The sequence below is a fragment of the Sapajus apella genome, unplaced genomic scaffold, assembly GCF_009761245.1.
Source record: "Sapajus apella isolate SASKATOON/1434 unplaced genomic scaffold, GSC_monkey_1.0 scaffold128, whole genome shotgun sequence".
NCBI lineage: Eukaryota > Metazoa > Chordata > Mammalia > Primates > Cebidae > Sapajus > Sapajus apella.
The window spans coordinates 460421-482065 of NW_022437068.1; the positions used below are offsets into that span (position 1 = coordinate 460421).

At 42.1% G+C, this 21645-nt stretch overlaps 1 protein-coding gene across 2 annotated transcripts in view; it reads left to right on the forward strand.

Annotated features, from left to right (window-relative positions):
- HRH1 (histamine receptor H1) overlaps positions 1–21645 on the forward strand; it is a 95236-nt gene that overhangs the window by 68549 nt on the left and 5042 nt on the right. The gene's annotated exons all lie outside the window — the stretch shown is intronic.

The window sequence follows — 21645 nt, forward strand, 5'->3', positions numbered from 1 at the left end:
AAAAAAAAAAAAAAAAAAAAATACAGGAAAGCTTTAAAAAAGAGGGAACACTTAAGATGGGCTTTGTAGAATAAATAGAAGTTCATCGATATTTTCCTTCCCTCTGCCTCCCTCCCTTCCTTTTTCTTCCCATCTTTTTGGTCAACATTTCCACATCTGCTTTCTCCTTTTCATTCTTCTCACCTACCTTGTTTCAGGTGGGCTCTGAAATAGACCATAAGTAGACAATAGTAAACATAAATGAAGTGCCAGTCTGCAAAATACATCCTCTTTCCTGAAAAGGGAATACCGTGTGTAGAGCCCCCCAAAACGGAAGGAACCTGGGGTGTTTGGGGACAGCGAGTTCATTTTTACTGGAGTGCAGCGGGTCAAAACATGAAGGAAATGGCATACCAACAGCCTAAGGAGTTTGAACTTTTCCTTCAAGGCATTTAGGAGCAAAACAATATTTGACGTGATTTAAAACAATGTTTACCACATCTTGGGTGTTACCTGAAGTGACTCTAAATGGTACAGAGAGGTACCATTAATTAATTTTGAGTCACACTGATTTTCAAGTCTTATTTGTATATTTCAGTCCTTGATTACCTCCGAGAGAATCTCAATTTGGTGTTGGTAGGTCGTTAACACCCATCTTACTCTTGCTAAGGTAACTCTTTAACAAAGCAGAGCCTTTCTCACAATGTCTGGCTAGAATTAAATCACATTGTTCTATTGTCATCTTATTTATGCCTATGGAAAGTTCTGTAGGTAACAAAAAAATGATAACTAGTTTTTGATATGTGGTAGTGAAATAAAGTTAAGCAAAAAACAAGTGGATCCACTTATATATGAAGTAAATGGTGGTATAGGAAAGACATCGATCAGCAAAAATTGTAATGGGAATAAGTAACTGAAGGAGAGAAATGTGGATTTAGAAAGATTGCTTGCAGTTGACATGGGTGGGGACTGGAGGGGGTGAGATTGGAAGCAGGCTGGCCAGTTAGGGGGCTGTTGCAGTATCCCAGGTGAGAGCAAACTTGAGCTTAGACCAACGCAGCCTCCAAATGATGAACAAATGGAGTAGACAGCTGGCCTCTAGAAGGCCAATGACAGACAGGAGATACTGGATCTAGGGAGGTGACACTGGCTGAAGCCAACTGGGTAGGTTCAGGGGCAGATGAGGGAGACCAAGTCCCAGGGCCTGAGCCCAGGTCTAAGACAGTGAAAGTACTGTGCATGCAGACAATAATTTTGAATTCCATTATTGGCCTTGGGTGCTAAGATGAGCTCATACACAGAGGAATCTGGGAGCAAGAGGCAGCTTGCTGCTGGATCCCAAGGCTGGCTGGGCAGCACATTCACCGGAGGAGCTATTAAAAAAACAGAGTTATTGGCACCAGTCCAGACCTACTGGATCCTACTGAATCCACTAAGCTGCATCCCAGTGTACCCTATATTTCACAGTTGCTCTGATAATTCTTATGAACCCAACCTGGATGTAACCGCAGTGTGGAAGCTCTTGCTACTCCAAGTGAAGTTGGTGGGCCAACAGCATGGGCATCACCTGGGAGCTTGTTAGAGATGCAGAATATCTGGCCCTACCTCAGATCTCCTGAGCCATTTTAATGAGAGTCAGAAAATGTATTTGCACGTTAGGGTTCAGGAATCACTGGCCTAGACTAGTGATTTTTTAAATCCTGGTTGCATACTGGATTACCTGGTGACCTTTAAACAAGAGTGGCTGGGAGTCTGGAAGTGGGGCCAAGGGATAAGTATGAGTTTTCTTTCTTTTTTTTCTTTCTTTCTTTTTCTTTTTTTTTTACTTTGGGTTGTTTTGAGATAGGAGTCTTGCTCTGTTGCCAGGCTGGAGTGCAGTGGTGCGATCATGGCTTACTGCAACCTCCGCCTCCCGGGTTCAACCAATTCTCCTGCCTCAGCCTCCCAAAGTAGCTGGGACTACAGGCATGTACCACCATGCCAAGCTAATTTTTGCATTTTTAGTAGAGACAGGGTTTCACAATGTTGGCCAGGATGGTCTCGATCTCTCGACCTCCTGATCCACCTGCCTCACCTCCCAAAGTGCTGGGATTACAGGCATGAGCCACCACGCCCAGCCAGTATGAGTTTTCTTACATTAAGCCTTTTAGAAACACTCAGTTGTAGGAAATAATACAGGCAATCCTGCATATGGTTTACTCAATTTCCTCTAGTGGTAGCATATTGCAAAACTAGTAAAATATCACAGCCAACATATTGACATAAAGACAATCAAGTACAGGAGAGTTCCTTCTGTAGCCACATCCCCTTTCCTCTCACCTCCCCCATTACCCCTGACAACCACTAATCTGTTCTCCATTTTTCTGTAATTGTGTCACTTCAGGAATGTTATATAATGTCATACAGCTAGTAACCTTTTGGGGCTGACTTCTTTCAGTTCACATAATTCTCTGGAGACTCATCCAAGTTGATGGGAATAGCACTAGTGCATTCCTTTTTACTGCTGCATAGTATTCCACAGTTGGTTGCTCATTCACCCATCAAAGGGTATCTGGTTGTTTTCAGCTTTGAGCTATTACAAATAAAGCTGCTATAAACATTCATGTTCAGGTTTTTTTGTGGGCAAATAAGTTTTAGTTTCTCTGGGATAAATATCCAGGAGTACAATGACTCAAATATATGGCAGCTCTATGTTTAGTATTATAAGAAACTGTCATACTCTTCCAGAATGGTTGTATCATTTTCATTCCCACCAGAAATGTATAAGTGATACGGTTTCTCTGCAATCTTCATCAGCATTTGGTGTTGCCACTGTCTTTTATTTTAGCCATTCTGATGCTGTTCAGTGATATCTCATTGTGGTTTTGATGTGCATTTCTCTGATGGCTAGTAATATTGAGCATCTTTTCACATGCAGATGTGCTGCCATCTGTATAATGTATTTGATAAAATGTTTTCTCGTGTCATTTGCCCATTTTCTCATTGGATTGTCTGGTTTTTACTGTTGAGTTTTAAGAGCTCTTTATATATTCTAAATACTAGTCCTTTGTTAGATATGTGACTGGCAAATATTTTCTCCTTATCTTTTTATCCTCTTAACAGGGTCTTTCACAGAACAAGATTTTTTCTTTTGATGGGATCCAATTCATTGTTTTTTCTTTTCATAGATCATGTTTTTAGTCACAAGTATGAGAACTTTTTGCTTAGCTGTGGTTCCTGAAGATTTCCTCTAATGTGTTTTTCTATAAGTTTTGTAGTTTACGTTTTAAATGTAATGGTCTGTGGACCATTTTGAGTTAATTTTTTACAAGGTATAAGGTTTAGATTGTGGTTCAGTTTTTTGCATGAGACGTCTAATTGTGCCAGTACCATTTGTTGAAAATACTTTCTGTCCTCTATTAAATTAATTTTGTACCTTTGTCAAAAATCACTTGAGAATATTTGTGTGGTTCTGTTTCTATTTCTTGGCTCTCTGCTCTATTCTATTGATTTATGTGTTTATTCCTCCACCAATACCACAGTCTTGATTACTGTAGCTATTAATATATAGTAGTTTTTAAATTGGGTAGGTTGATTTCCCCCATTTTATTCTCTTTTTTCTCAAAATTATTTGAGTTATTCTAGTTTCTTCACCTTTCCGTATAAATTTTAGAAGAGTCTTGTCTATATGTCTTGCTGATATTTTGATAAAATTGCATTAAATCTGTACATTAATTTGGGAAGAATTGACATATTTACTCTGTTGAGACTTCCGATCCATAAACACCCTCCATTTATTTACATCTTTGATTTATTTCATCAGCATGTTGTAGCTTTCAGCACACAGTTCTATATAAGTTCGTCTGAGAATGTATTGATTTCCCTTTATTCCATGTAGATATTTTCACTGAGTGTAACAGTCTGGGCTGACAGTTCTTTTCTTTCAGCATCTGAAAAATATAATACCATTTTCTTCTTGTCTCTGTGTTTTCTATGAGAAATCTGCTATCATTCTCATTATGGTAGGGTGTTTTTCTCTGGTACTGTCAAGATTTTTTTGTCTTTCATTTTCAGGAGTTTGATTATTATGTGTTTTGATGTATATTTAGGGGCTTATCCTGTTTGATAAATAGCTTCTTGATTCTGTAGGTTTAGGTCTGTTGCCAAATTTGTGAAGTTTTCAGCCATTATTTCTCAAAGCACATTATCATTGCCACAATCCTTCTCATCTCCTTCTGGGACTATGATTACATGAATGTTAGATCTTTTATTATAGTCCCACAGGACCCTGGGGTTCTGTTTGTTTATTTATTTATTCATTTATTTATTTAGTCTGTTTTCCCTCTGATGTTCAGATTTGGGAATTTCTGTTGTTGTATCGTCCAGCTCACTGATTCTTTCCTCTGTTACTGCCATCTTTCTTTTGAGCCCCTCCATTGGGTTCTTATTTCTATTATTATTTCCATCCTAAATTCCCATTGGTTCTTCTTTATATGCTGAGACTTTTTATTTTTTTCATTTGCCTCAAGTATGTTCACATTTGCATGTTGAAGCATTTTTATGATGATTACTTTAAATGTTTTATCAGGCAATTCTAACACTTCTGTCATCTTGGTATCTATTAATTCCTTTATTCATTTTTAAATTTATCCTTATTTTTATTTTATTTTATTTTTTTAAAGACAGGGTCTTGCTCTGTTGCCCAGGCTGGAGTAGAGTGGCACAATCATAGATCACTACAGCCTCAAACTCCTGGTTTAAGCAATCCTCCTGCCTCAGCATCCCGAGTAACTGGGACTACAGGTGCACACCACCATGCCTGGTTAATTTTTAAAAAATAAATTTTATAGATGGGGTCTTGCTATGTTGCCCAGGCTGGTCTCAAATTCCTGGGCTGAAGTTATCCTCCTGCCTCAGTCTTCCAAAGTATGATTGCTTTTTAAAAATCCTATTTGAAATCCTTTCTCATTTTTTGATATGAAAAGTGATTTTCAATTGAAATATGGACATTTTAGGTGTTATAACACCTAGGATCAAATTTAAATCTCCTGTTTTATCTGGTTTTGACTGACACTGCCATAGCAGGGGAAGCTGGAGGACACAAGGGGAGAGTGTGCTGCCTCATTACTTCCAGGTGGGATTAGATGTCCTGGCTCCCCACTTGTCTTCTCTTGACACCTGAAGGGTGTCGATTCCTCATTATTGCTGAGCAGATGTGGGAGCTCCATCTCCCCACTAGGCCTCTGCAGATAAGTCCCCAGCTGGGAGAGAGAGATGAGAGTGCTTCCTCACTGCTCCCCATGCACACCCCTACTGACACCGTGGGGGTAGGTGCAGGGCTTGTCACCATCTGATAGGATGCAAGTCCCAGCTCCCTGCTAGGAATTGCAGGAACACCACCCCAGCAAGGGGAGTTGAGTCACTTCATTAGAGCTCGACAAGTGTGGAAGTCTTGGCTCCCCTCCCCATTTAGCCTCATCTGGCTAGGACAGGACCAGGACACAGTATTTTTCTATGGTGTTTGGCTGAAATAGAGCAGGTGTTGTCTAAAAGTGTTCTATTGCCAGGCAGCCCCTTTCCCGATCCTTTGGCGAGACACAGCAGGCTTTTGTTTTGCCTGTGCCGATTGGCATTTCTGAGCTGCCAGCTTCTTCAGCTCAAAGTCTCTGATCTATGTGGCCGAACAAAATCCCTAGGAATTCGTCACAGTGTCACTCATTGGGTCCCAATGTTCCTCACTGCTTTGCCTTTGCCTCCCCACCTGTCACAGTCTTCTTGTGTTTGCTTTAAATATAGCATCCAGAGTTTTAGTTGTACTTAGCAGAAGAATAGAGAAAAGTACCTCTACCCAATCTTCCTGAAAGAAGACATCTCAGTATGTTTTAAAAGCTCTTGGCCAGGCGCAATGGCTCACACCTGTAATCCCAGCACTTTAGGAGGCCAACGTGGCCAAACCATTTGATATCAGCAGTTTGAGACCAGCCTGGCCAACACAGTGAAACCCTGTCTCTACTAAAAACATAAAAATCAACCAGATGTGGTGGCAGGTGCCTGTTATCCCAGCAACCGGGGAGACTGAGGCAGGAGAACCGCTTGAACTTGGGAGGTGGAAGTTGCAGTGGGCTGAGATCATGCCATTGCAATCCAGTCTGGGCAACAGAACGAGGCTCCATCTCAAAAAAACAAAAACAAAGCTCTCAGGCAGCCAGAGTTGAGAACTACTGGTATAGGCTGGCATCTCCATGAGAATAGGAACTGTGTTCATCCCTCGGCTATCATAATATCTGTACCTGGCAAGAATATTCATCAGTGAAGATTTTGTGGATGGTTTGATGAAAGGAAAGGAGAAGGAATGGATATATGAATGAATAAATGATTAATCTATGAATATCAGAATAGAACTAGGAGCTAGGTTGACTCACACTCATCTATGCCCCTATATATAAATAACTCCTATATATAAATATGTAAATAACCCCTATATATAAATAGCCTGGCCCCAGAACCAGCAAGAGGGCTCGACCAGCGGGTGGTGCTAAAGAGCCCCAGGTGTGGGATGAGGTGGCAGGTGCAGGCAGGTGTCCCTGATCAGGTCACTTGACTGAAAGACGAAAGTCACAAGAACTCCTAATCACCTATGAGCTCTCTCTTATAAATGCCGCATCTCCCTCTTCTTTTTCTCCTGCCAGCTCTTCCATTTAGTTCAATATCATCAATCACTTTCTTGTGCCTCAAGAAGAGAACAGCCCAAATAACTCTGGTCTTCCTCAGAGTTTTTAATCTCTAAGGATTCAGAACAAAATGAAAACATTATTCATCACGTCCTGAAATGATACTTGTGTATGTGCTGGGCTTGGTGATGTGATCACCATGTCCTTGCCTCATGTTGGCACAGATGTCCATATTTTCCAATTCCCTGGAATCTTTATTTAAAGCATTTATTTATTTTCCTCACTTCACAGTGAAAAGGATGATGGCGTATGCATTGTGTCCTCTTCTCCCGTTAGCAAGGATGTCCGTGTTTTCATTTCCCTGAATCTTTATTTAAAGTGTTTATTTATATCCCTCTCTTCACAATGAAAAAGAGGATGGGGCGGGGAGAGTATGTGAAGTTTACTCAAAGATCTTATCAGAGATGGGTGCCACTTGGACCTTTAAGTGAAACTTGCTCTTCAGTCACTCTGGAATCTCTTAGTGCAGGCACCAAGCCCTGTAAATGCCAGAAGCCTCTGTTTCCACATCATTAAAATGGGGGGTTGGGGCAGAATTATTTTCATGAGGTCACCAGCAAGATGAGGATTAAATGATGCAATATGGAAAATCTCCCAGCCTGATGCAATCCAGAAAATATTACTTTTCTTTTTCTTCATTGCTTTTTGAGGTCAGAAGTTAAGAGATAACTGAGCTGGGCTTTTAATGCTGCTTTTTTGCCATTTCATGATAATATCCTTCAGCTTCCCTTTCTTTCACTGAGCTTTAATAATCCAAGCCTGTCACACCAGGGCTGTAGGGAATAGACAAACAATCAAGCAAGTTCAATCTCTTAAAGCAAAGTATAAAATGAGAGAAGATCACAGACGCACAGGAGGTAAAGGTTTGATGTAGCTCAGTCATTTCTCTCCTTCCACTTCTGATGACTAAGTTAGAAATTACCCATAACATCTCCCTGCCCCTTTTACAAGAAATCATGAGATCTGTTTAATCTAAATCTTGGTTCTGACTAAAGCAGTTCTGCTAAGCAACTAGTTTATTTTCATTTAAATGATGCTGAGAATCTCATAATTGATTCTGTTTCCCAGAATCTGGCGTAATGAAATAGATTTTTAAAACAGAGAGATCTGGAACCCAAAGCAGCCTCTTTCTTAGTCCACTGAAAATATTTTTTAAAAACTTGATTGAGGTGTAATTTATGTATCATAAAATTCACCGATTCTAAGTGAATCATACAACTCCAGTTATTGTTAGTAAATTTACAGAGTTGTATAATCATCATTAGAATCCAATTTTAGAACATTTCTGTCTTTTCCAAAAGATCCCTTCCTGTTCCCCCTCCACTATCAAGCAACCACTAATCTATTCTCTGTCTCTATAAGTTTGCCTATTTTGGACATTTCATATAAATTGAATCATTCAGTGTGTTGCCTTTTGCCTCTGGCTTCATTCACCTAGTATGAGGCTTCACCTAGAATGAGTTCATTTATGTTGTCGCTTGGAACAGTATTTTGTTCCTTTTTATTGACAAATAGACCACATTTTGATTATCCATTCACAAGTTGATGAACATTTGGGTTTTTTCCACTTTTTGGCTCTTATGAATAATGCTATAAATATCTGCATGTAAGTTTTTCTGTGGTCACGTTATCGGTTATCTTGGGTTTATATCTAGGTGTGGAAACAGGTCATATGGTAACTATGTTTAACCATTTGGAGAACTGTCAGACTGCTTTTTACAGTAGCAGCACCATTTTACATTTCTACCAAACAGACAGCTGACTGATTGGGGGCAGGCAGATCAGCTGATTGGGCGAGGCGCCGACAGGTTAGCTGACTGGGTGGGGCACAGACAGATCAGGTAACTGGTTGGGTAGGAAAGTTATGAACCCTTCCAAAGAAATTTATAAGCCAAGCTTCAGTCTTGAGCTTTCAAGGGCCAATAAATTGTTGGGGAATCAGATTTGGTACTTTTATCCTGTGTGTATCTAATATGCCAGGTGAGAATTAAATGCTGCCAGTTCTAAAGAGGGCCTGGTGCATGTGGAAAGAACTTTGAGAATTCTTATTTCTCCACATCTTCACCAGCACTTGTTATTGTCCTTCTTTTTAAGTTATAGTAATTCTAGTAGATGTGAAGTGCTATCTCACTGTGGTTTTTATTTTTATTTTCCTAATAACTAATGATGTTGAACATCTTTTCATGTGCTTTTGAGCCATTCCTGTGTCTTGTTTGGTGAAATGTCTGTATAATTCCTTTGACCATTTATAGATTGGGTTATTTATCTTCTCATGATCTGAGTTGAAAGAGTTATTTATGTATTTTGGACACATCAGATATATGATGTATCAGATATATGGCCTATAAATATTTTCCTCCATTCTGTAGCTTTTCATTTTCTTAGTGGTACCTCTTGAAACCCAAAAGTTTCTCATCTTAATGAAGTCCAATTTAGCAGTTTTTAAGAATTCCTTGTGCCTTTGCTGTCATATCTAAGAAATCTTTGCCTAACTCAAGGTCACAAAGATTTAGCTCTTACACTTAGGACTATCATTAATTATGAGTTAATTTTTGAGTATGATATGAGGGAAAGGCCTAAATTCATCCTTCTGCAGGTAGATCTCTGTTGTTCCAGCATATGAATTATTGCATTGTGTCTGCTGCCTTCTTCTATCCCCTCCTTTATTTCAGCATTCCCAGAGGTGAACAACCCTCCCCCTCTTGCCCCCAGTGGCAGCCCCCCACCCCCTACTTACCTATCACTTTAGTAGATGAGACCAACAGACTGTCTTTATGAGACAACTCCAATTCCAGTGTTCCAGAAGAGAGAACTGGGATAACTGCTCTGTTCTGAGTCAGGGGACAACTTCCGGTTCAATCACGTGTGCCCAGGGATCAGGGTTACGTGGCATGGCTATGGCTGCCAGAGCCCACCCTAGGTGAGATGATGGTTCTCAGAGAGGAAGCTTGACTTGAGCTGGGCAAATACCCCAAAAGGTGTTCACTCCTGGGTCATTATCTCATAGTCAGCATTCTGCATCCCCTACGAACCAGTTTCAGGTTCCTACCTGGGGGCTCACAGGTTGAATCCCCCAGATTTGTTTTGTTTACCCTGGGTAGTGTTCAGAAGACAAATGAAACAATTGAATAATTGACGGCATTTAAAAACTTAAAAATTTCATGTAAAAACTCCAGATTTTGTTTCCTTTTAAAAGCAGGCAGATCTGAGTCTGCAGCAGTTGGTGGCATGTGAGTGGCAGCTGCACTCTTAAAGCAGAGAACAGGCTCTCCAGGTTGCCCCAGTCCCTACCACTCCCTCTTGCTCTACACACAGTCTTCTGTTAGTAGCTTTTCTTCTCTGACTCTGTAGACTCTTTACATATGTACCTCCACCCCTGGAAAAGCCACTGGGGCCACTGCCTGCCCACAGGGTCATCTGCTTCTTGCATCTTACCCAGAGGCTGAAGCCAGAACTCCCCTAGATTCTGAGTCAGTCAGGTTCCTGCCACACTGAGCTCATAATGGAATTTTGCTATTTGCAGTCTTCATCACAACCGGTAACATAGATAATCCTGGGTGTTTCATGGAAATTATGACCTAGCCAGTCTTAATGAGACTATGCAGTACTGGAGCACCCTCGTGCCTGGTGCCTCTTTCTCAGAATTAGATCAAAGAAGTGTTCTGACTTACTTGACTAGAATAACCAGCCATACAAATGAGGAAGAGGATAGAGCAGTTTGCACTGGGGAGTAGCAGGTGAATCAGTTTAGAATAAATCAAGAAAGGAATCCCAAACTCTCACTTTGTACTGGAGAAAATAGAAGTTGTGCTAAGCATGTGGAAAACATTTCTTTATTTTTATTTTTTTTATTAAAGGAATCTATTTTATTATTTTTTTTCCAAAATGAATGCAGTTAGATCTCATTTTCCCTATTATAAAATGAAGACAATCTCATTGTTGAAATCCTGGGAAATACCAAAGATAATAAATATCATCCAGTACCCAGAGAAAACCATGGTTGATGTAACATAACAGAGATTCGCCCTGGATAGAAGCCTGTTGGTTAATAGAATTGACGTTGTCCTGTACAAACAAACCACATCTTTTATAAATTTAATTCCATCATGAGCATTTTCCCTTCTCATTTCTGGTGCTCCATAATGATTATCAATGACCCCATGATATTCTATTCTGTAGCTACCTCAGATACATTTAGTTCCCAAATGCCAGCTCATTTCCCTTTATTTCCTATCAAAAATAATGTTGCCGTAAGCATTTTTGTGCATAAATCTTTATTTACATTTTAAATTACCATGAGAGAAATTTCTAACTATAAAGTGTCCAGGGAAAAGTAGAAAAGTGGACCAAAAAGTATGATGGAACAATATTCATCAACGGGATAAATCTTACCTCAAACTTCTGTAGGTCTGAACTTCCTTATAAAAATTATGCCTATACTTTCTGCACTTAGTTCAGCACTTACTTCATCTTCCATGGCTTCTGCTGCTCTATACCTGTTTGGGTCTCTCTCTCTCTCTCTCTCTCTCTCTCTCTCTCTCTCTCTCTCTCTCTCTTTTTGAGATGGAGCCTTGCTCTGTTTCCCAGGCTGGAATGCAGTAGCATGATCTCAGCTCACTGCAACCTCTGCCTCCTGGGTTCAAGAGATTCTCCTGCCTCAGCCTCCTGAGCAGTTGGGACTACAGATGTGCACCACCACACCTGGCTAATTTTTGTATTTTTAGTAGAGACGGGGTTTCCCCATGTTGGCCAAGCTGGTCTCAAACCCCTGACCTCAGGTGATCCACCCACCTGGGCCTCCCAATTTTGAGTTGTCATGACTGGGAGCTCACAGCTACTGGCATCAAGTGAGTGGAGGCTAGGATGATGCTAAATGTCGTCACCCAGTACACAGGACAGCCCCCCACAATGAAGAGTCATGCAGCTCAAATGTCAATGCTAAGACCCAGGTTAAGAAACCCTGAGTTAGGGCCAGGCATGGTGGCTCATGCCTGTAATCCCAGCACTTTGGGAGAATGAGGCAGGCGAATCACTTGAGGTCTGGAGTTTGAGACTAGCCTGACTAACAGAGCAAAACCCCTCTACTAAAAATACAAAAATTAGCTGAGTATGGTGGTGCACACCTATAGTCCAAGGTACTCAGGAGGCTGAGGGAGGGGAATCACTTGAACCCGGGAGGCAGATGTTGCAGTGAGCCAAGATCATGCCACTGCACTCCAGCCTGGGTGACAGAGAGAGACTTTGTCTAAAAAAAAAAAAAAAGATAGAAGCCCTGAATTAGATAGACCTAGGTTCATACCTTAACTTCAGCAACCACTTCCCAGCTATGTGACCCTGAGTAAGTTGCTTCACCCCTTGAGCTTGAGCTGTCCATTTCCTCCTCTCCATCTTGGGGATCACCAGATATTCATTCCTCTTGGGCTTGTGGGCATTTAGTTACTGATGTGTGAGAAGCGCCAGCCCTGGCGCTTGGCTTCTTGCTGTTTCAGCTGCCCCTGTTGGTGCGGCAGGATATGCAAGGAACGCTGACTGGGTTGTTTGCTGGAACATGGGCCTGATGGGATTAGACTATAATCACTCTAGTCAAAGCCCTTCCCCACCTAATGGTTTCAGAATGTAGTCATTGCCTTAATTCAAAAATGATGATTTGCTTGTACACTCTTAGGGATTGGTAGATTTCACCCTTGAATGTTTAATATGCTACACTAATTTTTAGTTCAGTAATGTCAATTCAATCATACCTTATCTTTCTTTAAACAAAAAGGAAAAATATAGATTTTTTAATAAAAACAAATCATGGCTGGAGATGGTGGTGACTTACACACCTGTAATCCCAGCACTTTGGGAGGCCAAGGTGGGGAGACGGCTTGAGCCCAGGAGTTAGAGACCAGCCTGGGTAACACAGTGAGACTCTCTCTTGACAGAAAATACAAAAAATTAGCCAGGTGTGGTGGTGCGTGCCTATGGTCCCTTTCAGCTACTCAGGAGACCGTGGTAGGAGGATTGCTTGAATCATTTTCTGTCAGATATGATTGTTAGATGATAAATAGTGTATTCACAATTTTTTTGAGATGAAGCCTCACTCTGTTGCCAGTCTGAAATGCAGTGGCATGATATTGGCTCACTGCAATGGCATGGATACTGTCAGGTATCCCCTAGGGGATAGAACCACTGATCTAACTGAAGAGCATGCACCTTGGATTCATGGCAACCATGCAACACCACGCCCGGCCTCACAATTTTTTAAAAATGGTTTTTCAGACGGGTGCGGTGGCTCACACCTGTAACTCCTGCATTTTGGATCACTGAGGTCAGGAGTTTGAGACCAGCCTCACCAACATGGTGAAACCCGTCCCTACTAAAAATACAAAATTATCCAGGGGTGGTGGTGCATGCCTGTAATCCCAGCTACTTGGGAGCCTGAGGCAGGAGAATTGCTTGAACCCAGGAGGCGGAGGTTGCAGTGAGTTGAGATTGCATCATTGCACTCCAGCTTGGGCAATGAGAGCAAAACTCCGTCTCAAATAAAATTAAAATTAAAAAATAAAATAGAAAATTGTTTCTCTCCCCTTTATGTGCCAGACAATGAGGAAAAAAGAGAAAGGAGACATCCCCGGAAGCCAGAGAGCTCAGAGCCACCTTGAGAATGCCAAGCTGGAGAAGTATTTAGGGGAATGACTTCCTGCTTCCTTCCAAACAAAACAATAAAATATGAAAATCCCTGAGACAATACTGCCTTAGCCTTATGAACCCCCAAAACCTGAAACAGGTCTCAGTTAATTTAGAAAGTTTATTTTGCCAAGGTTGAGGACACACGCCCATGACACAGCAACAGGAGGTCCTGACGATGTGCCCAAGGTGGCCAGAGCACAGTTCGGTTTTATACATTCTAGGGAGACATGAGACATCAATCAACGTATGCAAGATGAACATTTGTTTGGTCTGGGAAAGGCAGGACAACTCGAAGTGGGGAGGAAGCTTCCAGGTCATAGGTAGATATTAGAAACAAGTGCCAATGCTGCAAAGAAAACCAGCACATAGGCAGAAAATTCCTCAGCAAGGCAAATTCACTTCTGCCGAAGGGTGCAGCTAGCGCCAGTCATGATCTCAAGAACACACTGAGCAGGGTAGAGCAGGGGTTTTTATCCCTAATGCAGTTCCTGGCACTTCTATGTCCTTTCCACATTGGTTGGGGTTGGACCTCACCGTCTAAGCTAACTTGATTGGCTAAGGTTTAAAATTGAATAGGGTCTATTAGGTGGGAAGGAAGAGGGACTGTCCGTTACCAGGCAGGAAGGCATATCGGGACTTGTCGGGCACAGCAAAGGCAGGAAGGTTGTTTACAGATCAGGTAGCTAGAAGACAAGGAAGTTGGTCTTAAGAAACAAAGAACAGGGAAATAAAGCTTTTTGAACAGGAATTTACATCTCTGATAATTTACCCCTCTCGATTTTATACTTTTTCCTCTTCAAAACGCCTTAGCATATCTAGGCTCTGATGTTCTTCTTGGGTGTCAAGAAGGAAGAGTTTATCTTAATAAGGTGGGGGTGAACTAAGGGAGGTTTTGGTGAGAGCTGTTTCTATTATAAGTCTTTGCACTAAACCATGAATATAGGATTATGATACAGCATCCTAGAAGAATGAGCACACCTATAACGATTATAAGAGAGGTGAATATTGAGGTCATAATTCTTTTCCATTTTCTGAGCTATTTCTCCACGAAGTTTGTAAAGGGGTCATCTATTCCAGAATTTTAACTAACTCATTTGATAAGGAGGTAAGGCCTTGTAAGGCTTTTGTTATTGTTCCATCGGTGGTGGTGTTATTAGGAACAAAAGTACAACATTGAGCTCCAGTCATGACACACACTCTGCCTTTTTCAGCTAATATCATGTCAAGGGCTCTTCTATTTTCCCAGGCCATTTGGCTGGTAGGGCCTAATTGTTCAGCTATTTCTTTAATTGCATCTCTAGTAAAATTAGCAAAGTGTTGTTGATTATAATAGATATAATTTATCCAAGCTACATTCTTGTTTACAGTTGACTACCAGAACAATATAGACTCAAATCCTGCAGCTATTTGATTTCAGGCTTTGAATTCATCTGGTACCCCTCATGGTACTCTGATAGCATCTATATAAACATGAGGATCAAAGGGTCCATGAGGGGCATCTCTTTTTTTACGATATTCTGTCTTCAACTTTCTTGGTTGATGAAATGCCAAGGTGAAAGGGATAGCCAATTGAATTAAAGTGCAAGTGCCACTCCAGTTACTTGGCAGAGTACCCAGCAAGAGTCCCCTGCAATACCACCATACATCTGCTCAGGAATGAACAAGGGCAGACTGATCGGTAAGCCTTTACCTTGAAAAGGCTTCATTTCACTACACCCTGTTGTTAGGTCCCCAAGGAATGCTAACTTTACCCCTGCCTTGAAAGACGTGAAGTGAAGTTAACTTCAGGGGCTGGAGGCTGGATGGCCCTCAGGCACTGACCTGCAGGGCTTTTGACTTCAGGAAACAGCAGTGAAAGAGTCTTGTATGACTCATTACCCCAGGCTGTGGGGTTCTGGGAGAGAGCTACCATACAGCTCATGCCTCATTGATCAGATGACCATCCGAGTGGGAAGGGGACAGTTTGGGTTTCTGGCTTACCTGTCGCACAGGTGTAACAGTTGCTTTTATTTAGCATGCAGACAGAATATTTAATCCACTCCAACCAGGCACTTGAGTCTTGACATTGTGTTTGAAGAGCTAGAGTTTGCTTTAAATCTTTAACTTCTGCAATGGCTACTTTAGCTTTATCATTGGGGTGAAGCGAGAAAACATTTGGTTAGTGGAGGATTTAGGGGGAAAGGGAGGAGGGGGTGAAGGAGGTGGAGGGGCAATGAAGTGCATTTTGAAATATCCTATAGGGTCTGTCCTTGAGACTTCTGCTCCTATACCATAAAAATGGATCAAGGAAGGGTAAGAACCTTGGGAAGCTGGGACAGTAGTGGAAATTTGTACAGAATTATACTGGTTATATTGGCAATTGGGAGGAATACTCCCTTTAGTGAAATAAATGTATGGTTTTAGGAATATACGACTACCCATTTGGGCAGGCCATCCTTGGTTTTTGGTGGTCCATAGAACTTTGGACCAACTGCAGCAGAGATGCTGATGCTCTGCTTTATGAGGAAAAGATTCCCAATTAGTGGATTCTCCGTTAAAATCTTCCCAGGCTAATTGACCCTGGTTAACAGATTTCCAGTCTGAGGAGAGCCAGGAAGGACAAAGATACTTTTCTGAAGTAGACAGTTGGCTTTGACCTTGCAGATCTCCACGGGGTATGACAAGACAAGCATCAAAAGTGATAGTTTGAGGTGAGCTAGCCTTGATAATATTAATAATAGGATGTGGGGTAGCTGGGGGAAAGAGGAAACAAGAGGAGGAATGTTACTTTGGTGGGGGTAGGTCCTGGAACAACAGTCCATGACTTTGGGGAGGGTAACGCCTTTTTGACTCAAATATGATGGGTCCATCCTCTCTCAGCAGTCTGGACTGCTGTCTCAGTTGTGAGGGCACTAGGTAAGGTCCTTCCCAAGTGGGTTCAAGCTCTCCTTCTTTCCAACTTGTGGCAAGGACATGATCTCCGGGCTGGTGTTGATGAACTGGGAATTCAAGGGGTGGAGTTTGTGCTAGGAGGCCTGGAGTCTTGGGGGAGGAAAGGGTAGAAGACAGACCTAATACATAGTTTCTAAGAAACTGATCTTTTGTTTCAAATGTAGGAAGATCAGAAGCAGAATGTAGATAAGGCAATCCGTAAAGCATCTCATAAGAGTATAGGCCTATGTCTTTTGAGGGAGCAGTTCACACTCTCAACAGGGCAATAGGCCTTTCTACCTGCCCTAACGAGGGCATATGCTACATTGTGGTATTCCCATTTTCTTTAGGGTTTGTTTGTTGGTTTTTCTGCACACTATGCAGCTATCTGCAACTTGTCTAGCAAGGGTACAAATTCCTATGCCTCCATAAACTCTAAGGACTGCATCACACCTAGCATGGGGAGCCCCAGTGAGTTCCTTGATGTAGCTGTGACAATATCTCTTGTATGAGGAGCTTAGACAGCATTTCTCTCTCGTCTGGTAGTACCCATTTTCCCTGGTGGCTTTCTTTGGTTCCTATTTCTTTAAACTTTTCTTGCTCTCTAGGGGAGAAGATAGAGACTGCAGCTGGAGGGGAAGACAAGGGGCTAGGTGGAAAATGGGTGCTACTTGAGAAGAGGCAGCTTTTTTGGCTACTTGGGCAGCTAGATTATTCCCTTGGCACTTGAAGGAAAGATTCTTCTAGTGAGCTGGAACGTGAACAACTGCTGTCTCTTCTGGCAGCTGTAAGTTCTCTAGTACCTGGATTATCAAGTCTCTATGGACTAAGTTTTGGCCTTTACTGTTAGTGAGGCCTCGCTCTGCCCAAATTTTCCCAAAGGTGTGGACTACTCCAAAGGTATACTTGGAGTGAGTATAAATAGTTCCTTCCTGGTTGTGCAGAAATTTTAAGGTTTGGTTTAGTGCAAACAACTCACATGCTTGCACAGACCAGTCATTAGGTAGGGTGTCTCCGTCTGTTATAGAGTACCTGTTATGCCTTTTCCCTTTTATTACTTAAGAAGAACCATCTACAAAAAGGTGTCTTCCGGTTTGAGAGGGAGTTTATCTAAACATCTATGCCCAAGTTCTTCTGGGGATTTCCTGTTAAGAAGGCAGCAGGGTTAAGTGAATCATCAGTGGTTAGGGTTAAATCATCTTTTTCTTGTTAGAGAATCAAGAAAATAGAAAATACGAAGCTATCTTTTAGATATAACAAGATATTTAAAATTTTTATTTTAAAATTCTTGAGTCAGTAAGCCACGTTTCTACCTTCCAACTTAGGATGGTTCAGACCTGACCTGGTGAGGTGTGCTCACAATGAGGTTTCCTCCAAAAGTTATTTTTCTGCCTTCTTCTGTTAGCAGGGCAGCTGCCACTACAGATTTAATGCATTCGGGCCATCCTCGGGTTACTGGGTCAAGGATTTTTATAGGAAGACTATGAGTTGCCAGTGGCCTTCATGCTTTTGGGTAAGTGTTCCTAAGGCTATGCCCTTGTTTACATTGACAAAAAGATGCAATGGATGCTTAAGGAGTGTAAAGCTAGGACAGGAGCAGTTACTAATAGATGTTTTAACCTTTCCATCTGTTGGATTTCTGGTAATTGCCAAATGAGGGGTTCGGGCTCGTCTTGTGTGAGCTTTTGTATAAGGGTTTTGTTTCTAGGGCATAAGAGTCTATCCATAGAAGACAGTATCCAACTAACCCTCCTTCAATCCATTCAAGCCCAACTTTCTGTTTACATTTGCTAATTAAATGCCCTAAGTATGTTTACTTTGGGTTCTACAAATTGGAGTTTGTTTTTCAAGACTCTTAACCCTTCATCCCATAGAAAATTTAAGACATGGGGTGAGAAGACTGCTACTCTTTCTCTATCGTCTCCTGAAATTAGAAGATCATCCATGTACTGGAGGAGGCATACGCACGAGGGCAGGGAAAGTTTCTCTAGGACTTGTTCTAACATTTGACCAAATACATTTGGAGACTCCATAAATCCTTGGGATAAGACTGTTTATTGGTATTGCTGTTTTCAACCACAGTGAGGGTCTTCCCACTCAAAGGCAAATAGGTCCCAGTTGTCCTCTGCTAACAGACAAGCCCAGAAGGCATCGTTTAAATTTGGTATTGTGAACCACTGGTGGATGTATGGGATCCTACTGATAATAGTATAAGGATTGGGAATAACAGGGTGTGGAATTTGGAGTATCTGTTTAATATCTCTAAGGTCTTGCGCTAACCGGTATGACCCATCTGGCTTCTTTACAAACGATGTTGGAGTGTTATAGGGTGACACGCAGGGTTCAAGAAGCCCATCACAAAGAAGACTTTTAATTATACGTGGTCTTAAATTTACCCTGGCTTCTAAAGGAATAGGATATTGCCTTCGCTTTACTACTTCCCCAGGGGTTTTTAATTTAACATGAATGGCAGAATCTGTAACTTTCCTCAGTTCACGTCTTTTGACCATACCTTGGGATGAATGTGTTCTTTGTCTGCAGTGGTGAGCAAGTTTAGGGAGGGGAGGAATTTTCCATGGTTGATTTGGGGACCTACGCCTAATTTTAACATTAAATCTCTTCCTAATAGATTTGTCCCTGCTTCTGGAATTAACAAATTTGATACTAGCTGATTGGTTTTTATATTTCACTTCTGTCTACTCTAAGATTTTTGCTTTAAATCCTTCTCCTTTTACCTCTAAGAAAAAAAGTTCTTCTTGGGAACACGTTACACTAGATGGAAGATAACAAACTGAGGAGCAAACTGCTCTGGAATCAATTAAAAAGGTAATAAGCTCAGGTTTAGGTCCCACTTCTTAATGTATTAAGGACTCTTTGTGGGACTCAAGATAAAAAGATAGAGCTCCTGACTGCCCTAGTCTTCTTCAAAAGCCATTCTTCCTTTTCCCACTGGGGACATTGTCTTTTAAAGTGACCTGGTTTTCCCCATTTGAAACATTTGTTCTGTAATTTCTTAGTAATGTCTGGTCAGCTATTGGTGACAAACTGAAGCTTTAACATTCCTTGTCCAAGAGGGTCTTCTGATTCCAGGCCAGCATATTTTCTCATTTGCATTTTAAGTCTTTCTAAAAATTCTATTGGTCCCTCATCTTTTCCCTGTTTTACATCAAAAACCTTGGTAAGATTTTGGGTGCAGGGCACCAATTCTCAAATTCTTTTATTACCATCTCCCTAAGGTCCTTCATATTTCCTCAATGGGCTACCTTGTTGTTATCCCATTGGGGATCCTGGGCTGGGAATTTTGTTCAGCCACTGGGATGTTCTGACCAAGAGGGTGTTCACTTTCCCAAACAGTCATAGTGGCCCTGTGTATCATGCTCCTTTCTTCTCCTGAGAATAAGATGCCTAAGATAGACATTAACTCGGCCCAAGTATATAACTGGGATTCTAAAACTGATTAATTTGATCTGCCACTCCATAAGGGTCATCTAAGAGTGGTTTAAGCTCCTTTTTTAGGTTTCAGACTTCTAGCTGGTTAAGGGGCATTCACAAAGCCAACACCCCCCTCCTCCAAGAGGCACTTCCCTTAAGGGAAAAAGAGTTAGAGCAGACTCTTTGCAGGTACTGAGGAAAAGAAAATTTTGTGTATCTTTCTTACATTATTCTATCTCACATTGAAGTCATCTTGAGGGGTGACACTCAGGATTACAGCAGGGAGGAATAACACGAGTAGGGGAAGGGTTGGGGGTGGCAGCTGCCTGGGGACAGGAAGCTTCTTTAGTCCAAATAAAACAGCAGTATTTTATCATTTGCTGCTTTTTCTTGTGTTTGGTCTTTCCATTATCCTTCCAATATTCTACCATTAGGCCTACGGGACTATCAGAGGAGATATCATAATCATAATCTTTCCTATCTTCCTTCTTACTTACTGTATTTCCTGTCCTGGAGAAAGTGTCCTTCCCTGAGTCCGTGGGACTCAATCTCTCTTACTAGAGATTTCTTGCACCCCAATGAGTCTGTGAGGCTCAGCCTCTCCCACTAGAGATTTCTTGCACCCCGGCGAGTCTGCGGGGCTCAGCCTCTCCCACTAGAGATTTCTTGCACCCCGGCGAGTCTGCGGGGCTCAGCCTTTCCCACTAGAGATTTCTTGCACCCCGGCGAGTCTGTGGGGCTCAGCCTCTCCAACTAGAGCTTTCTTGCACCCTAGAGGCTCAGCCCCCAACCCCTCTGCCCCCACTGGAGGTTTCTTGCACTCTTCAGCTTTTTCTTCATCCTTCTCCATCTGCTTCCCTTGTGGAAATTTTCAGGTCCCTCTTTGCATAGGCAGGTTGGTATAAACTCAACAGGCAAGACCCTTTAAGCCATAGGAGGTGTCCGCAGAAGCAGATTCAGACTCTGCATTTGCTCTGCACTCAATTATGCATCTCATGCAGTTTCAACCTCCAGGATGTCCCCACCACCAAGGAAATACTTCACCACCACTCTGGGTTTTCTTACCTTAGTCTGTGCACGGAGTTACCTGGTCACTGTGGTATCTATAGGCCTTTTCTTCCCACGTTGCTGAGAGTCCAGGTTTATTTTCACACGAGGTGGGTCTTGATCCTTTACCCCTGAGGCCACCACAATAAGGCAGCAGGACATGTCTCGAATGGGCCCCCAAATTGTTAGAAACAAGTGCCCAGTGTTGCAAAGAAAACCAGCACATAGGCAGAAAATTCCCCAGAAAGGCAAATTTACTTCTGCAGAAGGATGCAGCTTACACCAGTCACAATCTCAAGAGCACACAAAGCGGGGTAGGGGAGGGGTTTTTATCCCTGATGCAGTTCCTAGCACTTCTATGTCTTTTCCCCATTGGCTAGGGTTGGACCTCACAATCTAAGCTAACTTGATTAGCTAAGGTCTAAAATTGAATAGGGTCTATTAGGCAGGAAGGAAGAGGGACTGTCTGTTACTAGGTGGGAAGGCATGTGTGGACTTGTCTGGGCATGGCAAAGGCGGTAAGGTTGTTCGCAGAACAGGTAGCCAGGAAACGGAAGTACAAGGAAGCTGGTCTTAAGAAACAAAGAACAGGGAACTAAAGATTTTTCAAAGGCCGGGCGCGGTGGCTCAAGCCTGTAATCCCAGCACTTTGGGAGGCTGAGGCGGGTGGATCACAAGGTCAAGAGATCGAGACCATCCTGGTCAACATGGTGAAACCCCGTCTCTACTAAAACTACAAAAATTAGCTGGGCATGGTGGTGCATGCCTGTAATCCCAGCTACTCAGGAGGCTGAGGCAGGAGAATTGCCTGAACCCAGGAGGCGGAGGTTGCAGTGAGCCGAGATCGCGCCATTGCACTCCAGCCTGGGTAACATGAGTGAAACTCCGTCTCAAA